This window comes from Macaca mulatta, chromosome 6 (genome assembly GCF_049350105.2).
Source record: "Macaca mulatta isolate MMU2019108-1 chromosome 6, T2T-MMU8v2.0, whole genome shotgun sequence".
Lineage (NCBI taxonomy): Eukaryota > Metazoa > Chordata > Mammalia > Primates > Cercopithecidae > Macaca > Macaca mulatta.
In genome coordinates, this window is record NC_133411.1 from 141337775 (window position 1) to 141355714 (window position 17940).

At 46.2% G+C, this 17940-nt stretch overlaps 1 protein-coding gene and 1 long non-coding RNA gene across 7 annotated transcripts in view; one reads left to right on the forward strand and one right to left on the reverse strand.

The window, feature by feature from the left end:
* CARINH (colitis associated IRF1 antisense regulator of intestinal homeostasis) overlaps positions 1-17940 on the forward strand; it is a 70925-nt gene that overhangs the window by 23839 nt on the left and 29146 nt on the right. The window lies entirely within an intron of this gene.
* LOC144341530 (uncharacterized) lies at positions 812-16741 on the reverse strand. Its single transcript, XR_013418514.1, has 3 exons — positions 15843-16741; positions 9034-9138; positions 812-7316 (listed from the first exon to the last, which is right to left on the reverse strand). It is a non-coding gene; the product is annotated as an uncharacterized LOC144341530 (long non-coding RNA).

The window sequence follows — 17940 nt, forward strand, 5'->3', positions numbered from 1 at the left end:
TCACATGTATGTTAGAAACTGCTCATTGCTCTACAGTATCCATTCCCTCTCTTAGTAACAAAACCAATTTTTTGCTGATCCCTTTTCCACCTAGCTAAAAACTATATTCCCCTGGCAACTTTGCAGCTAAGTATGATCATGTGGCTGAGTTCTGAACAATGGATGCAAGGGAGTGTCATATGGGACTTCGAAGCCAGCTCCTTAACAGGAGGGGGTGTGCCCTCTATTCACCCTCTTTTCTCCATCTTACTTTCTTAAATGAGGATGCAGTGACTATCACTCTAGCAACCACCACGAGACATGAGGATGACAGCTGCACTTTAGGAATAGGGACAGGATGAGCCAGAAGAAGCGTAGGTCCCTGGTGACACCTGGAGCCACCAAACCAGCCCTGAACTGACCATTTCTGGACTTTTTTTTTCAATGCGAGAAAGAAATAAACTCCCATCTTGTTTAAGCCGCTGTTGTTTTCTGTTTTATGTAACTGAACAAAATTTTAACCAATACAAAATAATGTTTATAATACAAAATACCATAATCAATGCTGTTTTTCTTTTTCTTTCTTTTTTTAAGAGATAGGGCCTTGCTTTGTCAACCAGACTGGAGTGCAGTGACACAATCATAGCTCACTGTAGCCTCAAACTCTTGGGCTCAAGCAGTCCTTTTACCTCAGCCTCCAGAGTAGCTGGAACTATAGCTGTGCACCACCATACCTGCCTAACTTATTTGTTATAGAGGTGGGATCTTGCTATGTTGCCCAAGCTGGTCTTGAACTCCTGGGCTCAAGCAATCCTCCCACCTGGGCCCCCTGAGTAGCTGGGATTACAGGCACATACCACCATGCCCAGCTCCAGTGCTGTTTTTCTTTGGAGCACGTATTTTTATTACTGATTAAAAATTCATCTGTGTTTTTTGGGTTTTGTTGTTGTTGTTGTTTTGTTTTTCACTTTTTTTTTTTTTTTTTTTATATGAAGTCTCACTCTGTCTCCTGGGTTGGAGTGCAGTGGTGCAATCTCAGCTCATTGCAATCTCTGCCTCCTCGGTTCCAGCGATTCTCCTTCCTCAGCCTCCTGAGTAGCTGGCCTTACAGGTGCAAGCCTCCATGCCCAGCTAAATTTTTGTATTTTAGTAGAGACAGGGTTTCACCATGTTGCCCAGGCTGGTCTCAAACTCCTGACCTCAAGTGATCCGCCCATCTCGGCCTGTCAAAGTGCTGGGATTACAGGCGTGAGCCACACCCAGCCATATGTTTTTTATATATGAAGGACATGTCCTTTCTGTCACTGTTGCTGTAAATATAATCCCTTGTTTTTGCTTGCCTTTTGATTTTGTTTATGAGTTCTGTTTTTAAAGTCTTAGTGTTTGTTTTTAATATAGCTAAAATTTCTAGTCCTTTAAAATGCTGTTTGCTCTTTTATCCAAAATTCTTCTCCCCTTAGATAAGTATTCACCAATATTTTTCTGGTTTTTCAATGACTTCACTGTTTACCATTAGCATTTTAGTCCATTGGTGAGTACTGTTAGTAAGTTTTTAATCTTTTGTAGGTCATGAGTGTTTAGGCCTAAATACTCTCCTGAGTTCTAAAGCAGGAGCCAGTGTCACCTCCTGTTTATACACCCTGTCCTGGCCTGAGCCTCCTGAAGGCTGGCACATTCAGCATAGACCCCTCTCACTCCTACTTCCCACCCACTGCCCTTCTGTGGGTCACCTGCCCACTACTCAAGATAGCACTCTTGGCTTCTTCTGGAGCTTCTGTCTTCACCGCCCTGTGTTCCGTTCTATTCCAGCTCGTCTCTAATTTCTGTTTACCTTGACCCAGCCACTGACAGTCTTCCCAACTATTCTAGGAGCTTTTTGTTATTTCTTCTCTGGAAATACAATATAAATAATTTTTATATGGTTTTCCAAGTAGATATGAAACTTTTTAAATTAAAAATTTGTGTTCTAATAAGAGAAATGAACCATATTCATCATTTTAAGAAGTGGAAAATATAGAGAAGCACCAAGCAAAATAAAAACAACATAGAAAGTGAAAAGTGAAAGCCCTACTACCTTCAAGAGGTGACCTCTGTCAACAGTTGATGTATCTCTTTCCAGACTTATTTATACAAACAAATGTGGATCTTTATAAACATACATATGCACAGCTTTGTTCATGAAAATGGGAGCATGCTATATACTTTGTACAGCAACTGGCTTTTTTTTTTTTTTTTTTTTTTTTTTGAGACAAAGTCTCACTCTGTTGCCCAGGCTGGAGTGCAGTGGCAAAACCTCGGCTCATTGCAACCTCCACCTCCCGGGTTCAAGCGTTTCTCCGGCCTCAGCCTCCCAAGTAGCTGGGATTACAGGCACCCGCCACCACGCCCAATTAATTTTTGTATTTTTAGTAGAGATGAGGTTGCACCATGTTGGCCAGGCTGGGCTCGAACTCTTGACCTCAGGTGATCCACCCACTTCAGCCTCCCAAAGTGCTGGGATTACAGGCATGAGCCACCGCTCCCGGCTAGCAACTGGCTTTTTACAAATAGCAGTCTATTGTGTATATTTCTCTATGACAGTACATAGAGACCTGCTGTCTTCTTTTTAAAGACTACTTGGTATGTATTCTACCACATAGATGTACAGCTATTTCATCTCCTCCCCTACAGATGACCACGAAGTTTTCCAATGTCCTGATAACATTTATAGGCCACTACATCCTCATTTTTATACTTTTATGCTTTTGTGCTAGTGTTTCTATAAAATAGATTTCTAAAATTGAGACTGTTGAGTTAAAGGATATATACATAGTAAGTTGTATATACTTCCAGTTGCCCCTTGTTGAAACCTTGTACCAATCAATGCAGCATCCTTTTAAATGGTCTTTTCATTGCCCATTGCTTCCCTGTCTCCCCCACCTCCCGGCTCTTCACCCTGGTGCTAGAATTGCTTTTATGAAACTCAGATCTGACCATGGCTTACCCTGTTTAAAATACCTCAATGGCTCCTCACTGCCAGCAAAACCCAAACATTCATCCAAGGTCCTTCCCAGTTGGAGTCCTCTAAGAAGCAGACACCAAAACAGAATGAAAAGTGCAGAAGATTTATTGGGGGGAAGAAGAGCTAATGCCTATGAAAGATAAAGGAGAAAGGAGCAGAAGTACGGAGAGAAAAGATAGCTTTCAGACTGCAGTCCGGATCTAACTCCTGGGACGCAAGAGAGGGAAGGATAATTCTGTTGAAAGAGCATCAGACTGTGATTCTTGCTGTGTAAGAATGTCTCAACCAGCCCAGCAGGGAGTTCCAGCCAAAGATTGCCCAGGGGAAGAGTCCCACTTCGGGCAGAAATGGACAGGCCGGAGCAATCCTGCCATGTTTTGCCACTGGCTGGGGGCCACCCAGGAGGCAACATGGTCTGACTTGAAGGGTGCGGTGGATCCGAGGCTGCAGCCTGTCAGCTGTCTGCACTCCATGCAACAGGTCCTTTGAATGGCATGTGTTCATGGCTGTCATAAACTGCAGCCTGCCTTTTAGCCTTACCTCCTTTGTTCTTGCTCTCCGACCCTGTGTTCTGGCAACACTGGCCTGACTACACGCCGTATCACACACGACCAACGGCCCATTCCACCCCCAACCCTGACTTTTGCTCACTCAGTTCTTTCTGCCTGGAATGCCACTCCTTCCCAGTTACACCCAGCAAAATCCTTATGTGCTTTCAAGGCCCAACTTAAACAAACACCTTCTCTGGTTGACCTCACTATGTAGAATTAATTGTTCCTTGCTCCTATGGTGCTATGTGTAGATTAGTACTTCCCAGGTTGGAGTATTCTTAGCTGTTTTTTTCTCAGATTTTTGTCTCCTCTAAACCTAGCAAAATGTCAGCACACAGTTCATGCTGACTGAGCTGTTTCCCTGCTCCTCCCAAAGCACCTTGAGGTTGCAGAATTCCAACTCCTGGAATGGTTGGAAGTGCACGGTACACGGTCAATGAGTGTTTGTTGAGTTGTCTGGGACCTCGTATTGGTGGGGTGAGGTGGGCAGAAGGCTGCTGAGGATGGGGATTGACTGTTGTTGGGGCTCACCAGTCTGGGGCCGCATTGGAGTTCTAAGACTAGAGCACATCTTCCCCTGTTTTTGTTTTCCTCCATTATTTGGAAAGACCCCAGAGGTGGGTTTTTTTTGTTGTTGTTGTTGTTTTAAGTAATCGTTTTATTGTCTCTGGTCAACAAATGAGAACTTTTATGGGTCTTCCCTTTTTCAACCACATTTTCATGAGTTGGGATTTTGCGTTTCTTCATTACCCATTCTCCTTATGGGTATAAAAAGAGCCATTATTATACCCGGGATGAGAGTTCCAGGTCAGATGGGTAATCATTTTAATACTGGAGGCTCATGGGATACAAGGAGTTGGGAAGGTAAAAATGATATTTTTCCTCTTCCTCTTTCCCACACCCACCAGTTAAAGAACTTCCCTGGGAGTGGACCTGTGGGAAGTGGTCAAGGGTTTCCGGGGTGGGCACAGCAGGGAGTGACATCAGGGCTTGGTGGGGATGAGGTGGGTAGAGAGGACAGAGAGGGACTCTCCACCTTCCTTTGGATCTACCAGGATGTTCCTTGGGCACTGTCCCTCAGCAGAAGGAGGCTAGAGCTGAGGTGGCCACACCCTCCACTCATCTTCAACCCCTTCAATCTGTGAGGCCCTCAGAGGAAACCCTTCCAAGGTGTAAGGGCTGTGTGCCTCTGCCTTCCCTCTTAGGGTGCTTGGCACAGGTGGAAGCAGAGAGGTTCTGGGCTGAGGCTTCGGTTGTCAGTGCTAGCTTGACAGCAGTTAAGAATTTGTTGTTGTTGTTTTTTAAAATTTATTTTTCTTTAATTTTTAATGTAGTTAAAATTTATACATAATTGAAACCACTTCAATTTATACATATTGAAACATCACTATGTACCCCATAAATATGTATAATTATTACGTATTATCATTGTCTGGGACCTCATAATTATTATGTGTTATAATGATTATACATATTTATGAGGTACAGAGTGATGTTTCAGTACATATTATGTACAGTGATCAGATCAGGGTAATTAGCATATCCACCATCTCAAGTGTTTGTCATCTCTTTGTGTTGGGAACAGTCACTATCCTTCTTCTAGCTATTAGCAGTGGTTAGGGATTTTTGGAGGTTGTGCAGTGTGAAGAAGCCTGTGGGCCAGAGGTTCTTATCACAGACTCTTCTTCAGGAGTTATGAACCAGCCTTCCCCAAAGTGTTATCAAACTGTGCCTTTGGTGGAGGCATAGATCTCATCAGATTCTTTTTTGCCAGAAAGATCTGTGAATGAAGCTGCTACTATGTTAACTCAAAGAACAGCCTCCCTAATAAAGAAGAGGATGTGTTCCTACAAGAGCCAGGTTTTAGTTGGATTATTGGTGTGAGTGATGAAGACCTCAGAATGGCTCTAGAAAGAAGCCCAGATCTCAGCTTTGCACTGTGATTGTCCCCCAGCAACTTTGCATTCCCCCTGTATGGGAATAGGGACCTGTGGATTCTGTTGCCATTGGACCCAGGAAAGTGAGACCAGGTGGTCTGACACCTGCCTCCAGAGCGGACAACCCAGAGACAGAGCAGACACCTGCAGGTGTAGGGGCTGGGGGGAGAAGACAGCTATGTTTATCTTCATAGATGTCAGGCCTCTGAGCCAAAGCTAAGACATCATATCCCCTGTGACCTGCACATACACATCCAGTCGGCCGGTTCCTGCCTTAACTGATGACATTCCACCACAAAAGAAGTGAAAATGGCCTGTTCCTACCTTAACTGATGACATTACCTTGTGAAATTCCTTTTCCTTTACCTACCCAAATCCTATAAAACGGCCCCACTCCTATCTCCCTTTGCCTACTCTCTTTTCGGACTCAGCCCGCCTGCACCCAGGTTATTAAAAAGCTTTACTGTTCACACAAAGCCTGTTTGGTGGTCTCTTCACACGGACAGATGCGCATGACAATAGACTAGGAATATCAGTACGAATAGAATAGTCCTAGGCTTTGAAATGAATTTTAGCGTTCATTATTATTTGGTCATTCTAAAAACCCCTATTTTGAACCTCCACTTCAGAGAAATAGTTATGTTGTTCTCGGAAAATGTCGGGAGTGTGTGGTGCACAGCAGTGGACAACAAAGGAAGAGAAAGCCAGAAAAGGAGAAAAGTGAATAAAAAGAAACTTCTCAAATTAGAGCAAAATACGAACTCAGTTATGCAAGCCTACAACTGTAACGTGACAACTTCTCCGATTTTGACAGTCCCCCTCCACTTGTATTTTTTAAGTCCCGGCCACAGTTATAAATAGGAAACCATATCTGTTGAGACTTCCCAAGGGTTACATAAACAGTTTGGATGGTTATATCTTTTTAAACAAGAGTTTCTACAAACACTGAAAAAATCCCACTTATTTAACAATCTGGTGCCTTGAGCCAATCCTGGGAGTCCCTGGGAGGCCTTGCAGAATCACTTCCTTCTGACTGTGAGTGGGGGCAGGGGCCCGCTTCTTGAGAGAGAGCAGGGGAGGAAGAACCCAGTGTGTATGTGGGGGGTGAAGGAGGGAGGAGTGGGGTGGTGCAGAGGGAGGGAGGAGGAGGCCCCAGACTGCCACTCATACAGGCAGCTGTATCTTGTCACCAGGAGAGAGCAGGGACCCAGGATGGAGCAGACATAGGTCTTCTGGGGACTCAGCCCTTTCGGGAGGGAGTGTGTGCTCTAGGCACACCCTTCCCATATGACAATCTGATATGATGGTGGAAACAGGGTCCCTGGGCCCCAAAATTATGTTGGGAATGTTTCCTTCTCTCAAGCTAGAAGAGCTGAGGTTTATCTGAGAAATACCTGGGTCTCTTTCGACACATCGTAGTCACTAACCCCTTGTTCCTGCTCCAGGAGCCTCCAAAAAGTCATCTAGACCAGAAAAATTGGTCTTGTGTAGTGGTGGGAGTGGCGTAATGTCATTCCCCTCTATTTAGGTATGAGCTGTACCTAAGTTTTGTCATTAGAAATATAATTTTAGGCACAGTGGCTCATGCCTGTAATCCCAGCACTTTGGGAGGCCGAGGTGGGCAGATTACTTGAAGTCAGGAGTTAAAGACCAGCCTGGGCAACATGGTGAAACCGTATCTCCACTAAAAATACAAAAATTAGCTGGGCACAGTGGTGGGCACCTCTAATTCCAGCTACCCAGGAGGCTGAGGCACAAGAGTCACATGAACCAGGGAGGCAGAGGTTGCAGTGAGCTGAGATCACGCCACTGCACTCCAGCCTGGGGGCAACAAGAGCAATACTCCATCTGAAAAAAGAAAAGAAATATAATTTTAGTTAAGTGTTCTCCCTTCCCGGGTGTCTTTTTAGAAGTGCAGTTAGCTAAAGATACATAGCTCATTACTGTAAATTAATTTTATCGAACTGATCCACGCACTTCCATTTAAAGAGGACTCGGTCCAGTGGGTCTTACCTTTTTCTGAGGTCCCACACCCCTTCCAGAATCTAATGGCACACATGGACCCTTTCCCCAGGAAAATTCACAAACATCCAGAATTTCATATGCCCCTAGGGGATTTAAAAGACCCCTTTGACTCCACCCTGGGCTTCTGAGTTGTTATGAGAGGGTGGCACATGGAAAAAGTGGTGGTAAGGGGCGAGGAACAGGGACAAACAAGGAACCTGGGTCCTTAAGAGATCACGTGGTTGTTTTACCCAAGACTTGGCATACAAAAATATCAGAAATGAGTGTCTGCTGCCAATGGGGTCACTGCACGTCCTGGAAAAAAGGTATGCCTTCATCTGCAGTGATACACAGCCATGGTATTGGGACTGGCACACTGCATCTCTAAGCCGCCAAGAGCTTGACCCTGGATAGGAAGAAAACTGCCCCAGAGGTGCTGGAGCTGGCTTTATGCTGGGAAGGTGGATGGCAGCTTGCGTCCATCTGGTAGATTGAGGTCCTCTTGGCAAGCCTACTACCATCACCTCCCAGCAGAAGAGGTGGGGGTAGGACCCCGCACTGCAAACTCATAACCTTGAGTCCAAGATCTCGCTCTCTCTCTCTTTTTTTTTTTTTTTTTTTTTAGGGAAGTCAGTTGTATGATGTAGCTTGTGACTCCCAGGGTATTGTTCTACTCAAACTGGGGAAAACATGGGGAAAGTTTCTGGATCTAGACTTCATCCACAAGCATCACAGGGGATTTTGAAAGTGATGCAGCATAGTGAAATGAGCATAGGGATCGTTTAGAGTCCAGCGCTTGTTATTTGAAGCTCCTCCTGTCTATGTGGTGACTCAAGGAGGGGAGAATTTCCCCTTTGTGAGCCAGCTGGACAAGTGTCAGCACTGCTGTCTTTGCAGGCTCTGGCACAGAGGAGCAGGGCCTGGACTAAAGGGAATCTCCAGGGTTTGGGGGTCAGACCCAGCTTAACACACATGAAAAGGAGTGATCTTTCTCTTAAGCCAGTGAGCCAGGATCCCCCTACACCCCACAGAGCCCTTTCCACCATCTGGCACAGCATCTGATCCAAACAGGGCGCATGTTTGTTGCACTGCCTGGAGGTTCAGCTCCCATCCATACCACAACACAGGACAAGGCCCGGGCTTTGCACAGCACAGTCAAGTGAACACACTCTCACGATCTGATGCAGTCCTTCTCCCACACCCACCATCCAATTTTTTCCTTCACTTCTTTGTCTTTTTTAATATTAGTAATTTTTGTTATTTCTGTTAACTGGACTTCTTGGAATTAAGATTAATTAAGCAAGATACACTAGCCATAGATGAAAAGATGGGTAAATTGAACATTTATGAACTTTTGTTCATCAAAAATACCATTAAAGGGTGGAAAGGCGGCCAGGTGCGGTGGCTCACACCTGTATTCCCAGCACTTTGGGAGGCTGAGACAGGCAGATCACAAGGTCAGGAGTTTGAGACCAGCCTGGCCAATATGGTGAAATCCCGTCTCTACTAAAAATACAAAGATTAGCCGGGCATGGTGGTGGGTGCCTGTAGTCTCAGTTACCTGGGAGGCTGAGGCAGGAGAATTGCTTGAACTCAGGAGGTAGAGGTTGTAGTGAGCCGAGATCATGCCACTGCACTCCACCCTGGGTGACAGAGCAGACTCCATCTCAAAAAAAAAGAAGAGTAAAAAGGCAAGCCAGAGACTGGGAGAGGAGAGGATATTCTCAGTAACATACCTGACAGAGGACTGGGGCTTGTATCCAGAAGGTCCAAAGAACTCATGCAAGTCAATAAGAAAAAAGCAAATAGGCAAAAGTCTTAAACAGGAATATCCTAAAAGTGGATATATAAATAGCCAATAAGCAAATTAAAACGTGTAAGATGCCACTCTATACCCACAGAAAGGACTAAAATTGAAGATTGATAATACCAAATGTTGGCAAACTCTTTTATATGCTGGTAGGAGTGTACATTGATACGATCACTTTGGAAAACTATTTGGTACTATCTACTAAAGCTAAGACTATACCCATTCCATAAACTATGAGTTCCACCTCTAGGTACATACTCAAGAGGAATGAGTACAAATGTCCACCAGCAGACATAAACTAAAATGCTTCTGTCTTATGTCTAATAGTACCTTTTTTCATAAGAGCCCCAAACTAGAGACAACACAAATGGTCATCAACAGCAGAATGGTTAAATTGTGTCATATCCACACAATGGTAGACAACACAGCAATCTTTAAAAAGAACAAACTGTGTCTATACATAACAGCATACATGGATCATACAGATAATGTTGAGTGGGAAGAAGCCAGACACCCAGAAGGTACATTGTATGATTCTCTTTATATGAAGTGTAAAAACAGATAAAATTGGCCAGGTGCGGTGGCTTATACCTGTAATCCCAGCACTTTGGGAGGTCAAGACAAAAGGAATGCTTGAGACCAGGAGTTTGAGACCAGCCTGGGCAACATAGCAAGACTCTGTCTCTTTAAAAAAAAAAATAGCTGGGCATGGTGGCACATGCCTGTAGTCCTAGCTACTCAAGAGGCTGAGGTGAGAGGATTGCTTGAGTCTGGGCATTCGAGGCTGCAGTGGGCTATGATCGCATCACTGCACTCCATCCTGGGCGACAGAGCAAGACCCTGTCTCAAACAAAAAGGAAAAACAGGCAAAATTAATCTCTGGTGGCCGTGCACGGTGGCTCACGCCTGTAATCCCAGCACTTTGGGAGGCCGAGGCAGGCGGATCACGAGGTCAGGAGATCGAGACCATCCTGGCTAACACGGTGAAACCTCATCTCTACTAAAAATACAAAAAAAAAATTAGCTGGGCGTGGTGGCGGGCGCCTGTAGTCCCCGCTACTCAGGAGGCTGAGGCAGGAGAATGGCGTGAACCTGGGAGGCGGAGCTTGCAGTGAGCTGAGATGGCACCACTGCACTCCAGCCTGGGCAACAGAACGAGACTCCGTCTCAAAAAAAAAAAAAAAAAAAAATTCGTCTCTGGTGATGGAAGTTAGAACAGAGGTCCCGACAGGGAGGGGCATGAGGGGGCCCCCTGTGGTCAGAAGTATTCTGTCTCAGTGCAACTCAAAGTATTGCAATTGCCAGCCACCTTGCCATTCTCCCCCACTGGCTCCTGGATGATAAGGATAAGGGTGCACCTTTGTCTGAACCACAGTGCCTAGCACAGCCCCCGCCATGTAGAGCAGATCCTCAGTGGATGTTTACTCAAAGAATGAGCAAATTGCGCCAGGTGCGGTGGCTTACTCCTGTAAACCCAGTACTTTGGGAGGTCAAGGTGGGCGGATCACTTGAGGCCAGGAGTTCAAGACCGAGACCAGCCTGGCCAACATCTCTACTAAAAATACAAAAATTAGCCAGGCATATTGGCATGGGCCTGTAATCCCAGCTACTTGGGAGGCTAAGGTGGGAAGATGGCATGAGCCCAGGAGTCAGAGGTTGCAGTGAGCCAAGATCATGCCACTGCACTCCAGGCTGGGCGACAGAGCAAGACCTTGTTTCAAAAATACAAAATAAAAAAGAATGAGTGAAGTACGACATGGCCTTTATAGAGTAACATTTGTGTGTTAGAGGGGAATCGGTGTGGGAAGGCAGTTAACAACTGCTCAAAGTTTACTATAAAACAAAGCAGAAAATACATGCTGCAAAGGAGAAGCAGAAATGAAGGTCTTTCGCTAGAATGGGGGATGGGGTGACAAAGGTGCTGTCAGTTCGAGGAAGAGGCCTTCACAAGTAATTGGGGGACTATGGGGGCTCCCCGAAAGAGATGGTATTGAGCTGAACTTCGAAAGGTGGTTGAGATTACAATAGGCAGAAAATGGCTGAGAAGGGCAACCTGGGCTCAGAGAATGACTCACCCAGTGGTTCTCAAACTTTAGTGCAACCAGAGTCACCTAGACTTGTTAAAACACAGTTTGCTGGGTCTCACCCCACAGGCTCCAATCCAGGAGGTCTAACAAGTCCCAGGTGATGCTGATGCTGCTGGTCTGAGGACTATTCTTTAAGAACCCCTGGTTTAAGCCAAAGCCAGCCTGTCCAGTCAACTGCACCTCCCTTTGGGCACTGTGTTAAGTGAGTGAAGGTCAAGATGAGAGGCAGGTGTGGACAGGTGGAGTGGGCCAGAGTCTGAGACCTTTGGCTACTGTCTGGGGAGTTTAGGCCTAATTCTGTGAACTTAATTTAGGGCCTCAATAGATGGACATGGTATAATGACCTGGTCTCTAGGGATGTCCCACTCCAGGGTTTATGACATCCTCTACCTGAAGCTTACAGCTGTACACACAGGCAGGTGATAAGTTCATACTGAGTTTGGTCCTACAGAGACAAGCCCTGCACTGTCCTCCACAGCATACCTGCCAAGGGAGACACAGTTTATACTGACAGACTGAAGCGATTCAAACAAGGCACTATTTTAAATGTGCAGCATCAGGATTATTTGTAGCCATGCATGCAATGGAGATGTCAGGTGGAAGAGGAATCAGCCAATCTGACCATTCAGGCAAAAGCAGCATTTTGGTCTCAATAAAGAGATAATTGGTCTGTTTTGTTTGTTTGTTTGTTTGTTTTTTCTCATATTCTAGGTCCCTCCCAGATTCCCAGGGGCAAGGATTTATACCACATCCCCAGTCCATTTTTTCACTAGGGAAGCACCTAGATCCAGGTAGTTTCCTCCAAGTGGTGTCTCTTTGGCTAAGAAAGGGAGAGTGCGCTGGGAGCGGTGGCTCATGCCTGTAATCCCAGCACTTTGGGAGACCGAGACAGGAGAATCACCCGAGGTTACGAGTTTGAGACCAGCCTGGCCAACATAGCAAAACCCCATCTCTACTAAAAATACAAAAATTAGCCAGGCGTGGTAGTGCCTTCCTATAATCCCAGCTACTCGGGAGGCTGAGGCCAGAGAATCAATTGAACCCAGGAGGTGAAGTTTGCAGTGAGCCGAGATCGTGCCACTGCACTCCAACCTGGGCAATAAGTGAGACTCCATCTCAAAAAAAAAAGGAAGGAAGAAAGAAAGGAGGGAGTGCCGGAGGGAGAGTTCATTGCCTGGGGAGGGAGCACCCTCTATGGATGCTATGGATATCCTTGTCAGAACCATCCTGGTCAGGACACACTGGACATTGGCCATTTCCCTGATGACCCAGACATGCAAGGCGGATGCTATCTGTCATCCTGTATACTGGCTTTGGTTACACCTTCAATAAGCTGTACTTACTATCAATTCTCTGTAAAGTAGTCTACTGGTTGTGGTAGAGACACAAGGATGGATCAGCCATGGACCCATCCTCCAGAAACATACAACATAATAAGAGGTGGGCGACATTAAAACCCTCCTACCTGGTGCCTGTTCCCTCCCTCTGCATCCCTGGCTTGAGTCTAGCTGCTTCTTCTCCCTAACGCCCTGATGCTGGAGGCTGGGAGCTCTCACTCATTCAGCCTTCACCTCAGCAGGTATCGCAGGGGTCCTGGGCTCACAGGGGTGAGTGCATCAAGATGCGTGTGGTCTGGTAGGGAGCCTTCCTGCCCCATAGCTGGAGATAGGCCAGCTCCTGAGCAGGTGCTCTACAGCCATCATCCTGCTGCTGGGGCCACAATAGTCAACTCTGGGCTGCAGATCCCCAGTCCCCTTGCTGACTGGGCTCCACACCGGTAGAGGGAACCTGGGGGCCCCCTTTGCCTCAGCCTATGCCAAACTAGAGGCCTCTGGGGGTCACAGCTGCTGCATGCACGATGATCCATGGGGAGACAGGATGGGGCTGAGGTGAGTGCAGTGCCCTGCTGCCTCCCCAGGCACCTTGTTCCTCTCGAAGCTCTGCCTGCCTTTTTCCTCAGGGACATGAGAATTGGCTCGCTTCCTTCTCACCACCAACTCCCTTTTGCAAGAGAATCATCTAGAATAGAGCTGTTGGTCAAACTGTGAAATATTTGAAGACATTCATTCTGAGCCAAATATGAGTAACCAATGGCCTGTGAGATAGCCCATAGGAGATCCTGAGAGCATGTGCCCAAAGTGGTCAGGCCACAGTTTGGTTTTATACATTTTAGGGAGATATAGCCATCAATCAATGCATGTAAGATGTACATTGGTTCTGTCCAAAAAAGCAGGATAACTAGGTTGGGGGGTGGGGGTGGTTTCAAGTAATAGATGGATTCAAAGATTTTTCTGATTGACAATTGGTTGAAAGAGTTATTATCAATAGAAAGCAACAGAAAGGAATGTCTGGGTTATTATAAGGGGCCATGGAGACCAAGGTTTTTGTTTTTTGTTTTTTTGTTTTCTTTTTTTTTTTTTTTTTTTTTTTTTTGAGGCAGTGTCTCGCTCTGTTGCCCAGGTTGGAGTGCAGTGGTGCAATCTCGGCTCACTGCAAGCTCCACCTCCCAGGTTCACGCCATTCTCCTGCCTCAGCTTCCTGAGTAACTGGGACTACAGGCGCCCGCCACCACGCCCAGCTAATCTTTTGTATTTTTAGCAGAGACGAGGTTTCACCTCGTTAGCCAGGATAGTCTTGATCTCCTGACCTTGTGATCCACTGGCCTCTGTCTCCCAAAGTGCTGGGATTACAGGTGTGAGCCACTGCCCAGCTGGGGACCAAGGTTTTATTATGCAAATGAAGCCTCCAGGTAGCAGGCTTCAGAGAGAATGGATTGTAAATATCTCTTATCAGTCTTAAAGAGTCAGTAATTCCAAAAGGGAAGAGGGTATAATCAGGCATGTCTGGCTCCCCCTTCCCATCATGGCCTGAACTAGTTTTTCAGGTTAACTTTGGAATGCCCTTGGCTGATAGGAGGGGTCTATTCAGACGGTTGGGGGTGCCTTGGAATTTTATTTTTGGTTTACAGAGCACAGGCCCAGAAATGAGAACCAGGTTTAGGTCTTGCTCTCCTACTCTCCACTGTGTGACTTGGGCAAGTCATCTAATCTTTCTAAGCCTCAGTTTTCTCATTTGTAGAATGGAAATAATGCCCTTGCTTACTTCATAGTGTCACTCAGAGGCACAGACGATGGAGAGGCAAAATTCTTGTCTTTAACTGCCCTGAAGCTTCAGGGAGGAGTTGGACAAGTACACACACAATGTGTTGCGTACTACACCAGAGGTATGTCTGGGGTGTGGTAGTAGCAGAGTGGAGGTAAACCAGTTCTGCCCAGGAGGAGACTGCAAAGCATGGGGCCTGGTGGAAGTAGCCCTCCAGGGCTTTGGGCTCTAATGTTTCTTAAACAGTGGAGTGTTAACTGTATTAAGTTTCATTTAGTCCCCACAACAAACCTGTGAGATAGGTGTCATCCATTTTACGTATGAGCAGCTGAGGCTCAGAAAGGATCATGCATTGGCTTGGCCTGGTATTTATAGAGCCCCTATTGAATGCTAAGGGGCGCAAATCTAAGTTCCTTCCTTGTGGAGCTCACATTCCACAGGTGAAGTCACTTGCCCAAGACGAGGCTGGAATGTCAGAGCCAGGATTCAAACCCTCATCTGGTGGCTTCTTACCTCACCCTAGAACTCACTAGCCCTCAGGACGTCCTCTTACAGGGAGCATAGACTGTCTCTGCCAGCCCCTGTGGGGAATTTGAGGATTTAAGGGCAAGGCTGGGTCAGGGATAGGAGAGGCCCTGCTATTCCTATGGAACCTTCTGTTTCCCGAGCATTCCCTGGCAGCCCCTCCCCAAAGAAAGATTGAAGGCCTGACCGTGCCAATGTTTTCCCCAGGGAGGCAGGGCAGGAGAAGCTTCCCCAGGGGATTTCAAGGGAGGATGGAGGTGGTCTCTGTTCTGGGGTCAGAGAGTGACACCCTCTTCCTGCTGAGGTGGGGAATCCCCTTGGATTTCTCTGGGTTTATGGGAGAGGCCTATTGTTTTCTTACTGATCAGGGCCTCAGGGGAGGAAAACTCAAGACCTGGCACATCATAGGACTAAATCAGCCTCTGGCATCTGAGTGGCTCCTTAGGCTTGCGGCTCATTCCTGCCCTCTCATGCCCTCAGCCTCAGGCTGCCGTGGGACCCGTGTCACTGCCACTGGACAGTGATATTTTGTTTTAACTCAAGGAAATAAGAGATTGGCAAACCCCCTTCTCCAAGGAAAAAAATGCAGGATTGTTCATTAGAGCATTTGCTCGTAGTGAAAATCATAGGAAACAATGTAAATGGCCAATGTTTAGGAATTAAATAAAATGTGGTAAAAATGTACATGTAATGAAATACTTTTAATGCAGCCATTAAAACTCATTATGTAGAAGAAAATTAATTTCATGAGAAGAGTGCTTTATAACAGATTTAGTCAAAATTCAGATCATAAAACACAATGTACACAATCTCATTTTTAACCCAAGGAAATAAGAAAAAAAATACCTATATGTGTGCATAGAAGAATGTCCAGAAGGATGCATCCAAAGTTAATTGTAGTTATTTCTGGGTAGTAGAATTATACGTTTTCTCCTGTTTTCAATATTTCCAAGTTTCCTTCAGTGAAAATGCATGTATTTTGTAATCATGGATAAAAAGTTCCCACAGTGTGTATTGGCGAGAGAAGGATTGTTTCCTTTTGGCTTTGCACTTAGATAGCCCAAGGCCTTGGCCTTGTTCCAGGAGTGCAGATATTGTAGAAGCCACCGGGAAGACTGGGAGCAGTAGAAGAGAGGCCAGCTTAAGGAGAATAAACTGGGCATTGCTGTCCAGGTGTCATCCTAAATGTCACCTCCCAGAAAGGCACCTGACCACACAACCTGGCCAAAGGAGGTCACTCCCACACTTACTCTTTACATTTCACCCCAGCTTGCTGTCTTCATAGCACCCGTCCGCATCTGAAGTTATCTGCCTGCGTATCCATTTCCTTGGTGATTATTTATCTCCTCCACAGAAGGCAAGCTCTCCAAGAGCAGAGTCCCTGTCTGTCTTGCTCACTTACTTCTCATCAGGAGAAAGCCAGATCTTGGTCAACAAGCATCTGAGGACTTGCTCAGCAGCCCCAAGCTATGGGCATTTATCCTAAGGCTACACACAGCAGTGAGAAAAAGGAAATAACTTCTTAGGAATTTAGAAACAGGTGGAGAGCTGGCTTATAGGACCACACCTGGGTGGTGCTTAGCAACCTGGAGGACCTGGCGCAGTGTTAGTAACAACAGTGGCCACGCACACGTGTTGAGGAAGTACCAGCTTTGTGTTTTCTCTTAAGGTAGAACCAATGTAGGTTAGATCCCTCTCCCTCTGCTTCCAGCCCCCCTCCTGCCACCAGCCAACTCTATCACTCAGCTGCCAACTTCAGCTCCTCTCTTTAGAGCCTTCTGTAGTCAGGTTCTCACTTCAACCATTCCACTGAATCATCCCTGACCAGGATACCTGTGACTCCAAGAAGCTATATCTCTGTCTTCATATTATTAAATAGTTGACCTGTCATAGTGGACTATGCCATCCTCCTCAGAAGTCTTTCTCCAGGTTTCCCTCCTACTGTACTTGCTAGTCCTTTTCAGTCTCTTTCGCTGAGCTACTGAATGGGGCTCAGCCCTTGTACAGCTTCCCTATTTTTTTATTTTATTTTATTTTTTTATTTTTTTTTTGAGACAGAGTCTTGCTCTGTCACCCAGGCTGGAGTGCAATGGCATAATCTCCGCTCCCTGCAACTGCCACCTCCCAGGTTTAAGTGATTCTCCTGCCTCAGCCTCCCGAGTAGCTGGGGTTACAGACACCCACCACCACGCCCAGCTAATTTTTGTATTTTTAGTGGAGACGGAGTTTAACCAGGTTGGTCATGCTGGTCGCAAACTCCTGACCTCAGGTGATCCACCCGCCTTGGCCTCCCAGAGTGCTGGGATTACAGGTGTGAGCCACTGCACCCAGCTGACAGCTTCCCTAATGACGTCCACCCTCTTGGTGATCTCATCCTGTGTCACAGCTTTAAAGAACTATGTGCTGAGCACTCACAAGTACTCATTTCCAGCCTGGACCTCTCCCCAGACTCACAGTTCCACCTGCCTACAGTCTTCTCCACTTAAGTGCCTAAAAGGCATCTCACACTTACGTCCAAAACCACATTCCTTATCTTCCCACAAAACATGCTCCATCTGTAGGCTTCCATTCAGAAAATGGCAATTCCATCCTCCCAGATGCTCAGGCCAAAACTGGGAATCTTCCCGCTACTCCCAGCCAACTCTGTCCTGTAGTTCACAGCTTCACCTCCTTTCTTTTTAACCTGCCCCAGTCAGGTTCTAACCCCATTCTTTTTAATCTCTCACTTCCAATCCATCAGCAAATCCTCCATGCTACTGCTCTGGTCCAAGCCACCATTGTCTCTTGCTGAGATTTCTGCCACAGCCTCCTAACTGGTTATACTCTTTCTCTCAGTTTATTCTCAACACAGCATCCAGAGTGATCCTGTTAAAATGTGAGTCACATCATGTCACTTCTCTGTAAAAAACCCTCTAGTGGCTCCTGTCTCAGAATCAGAGCCCAA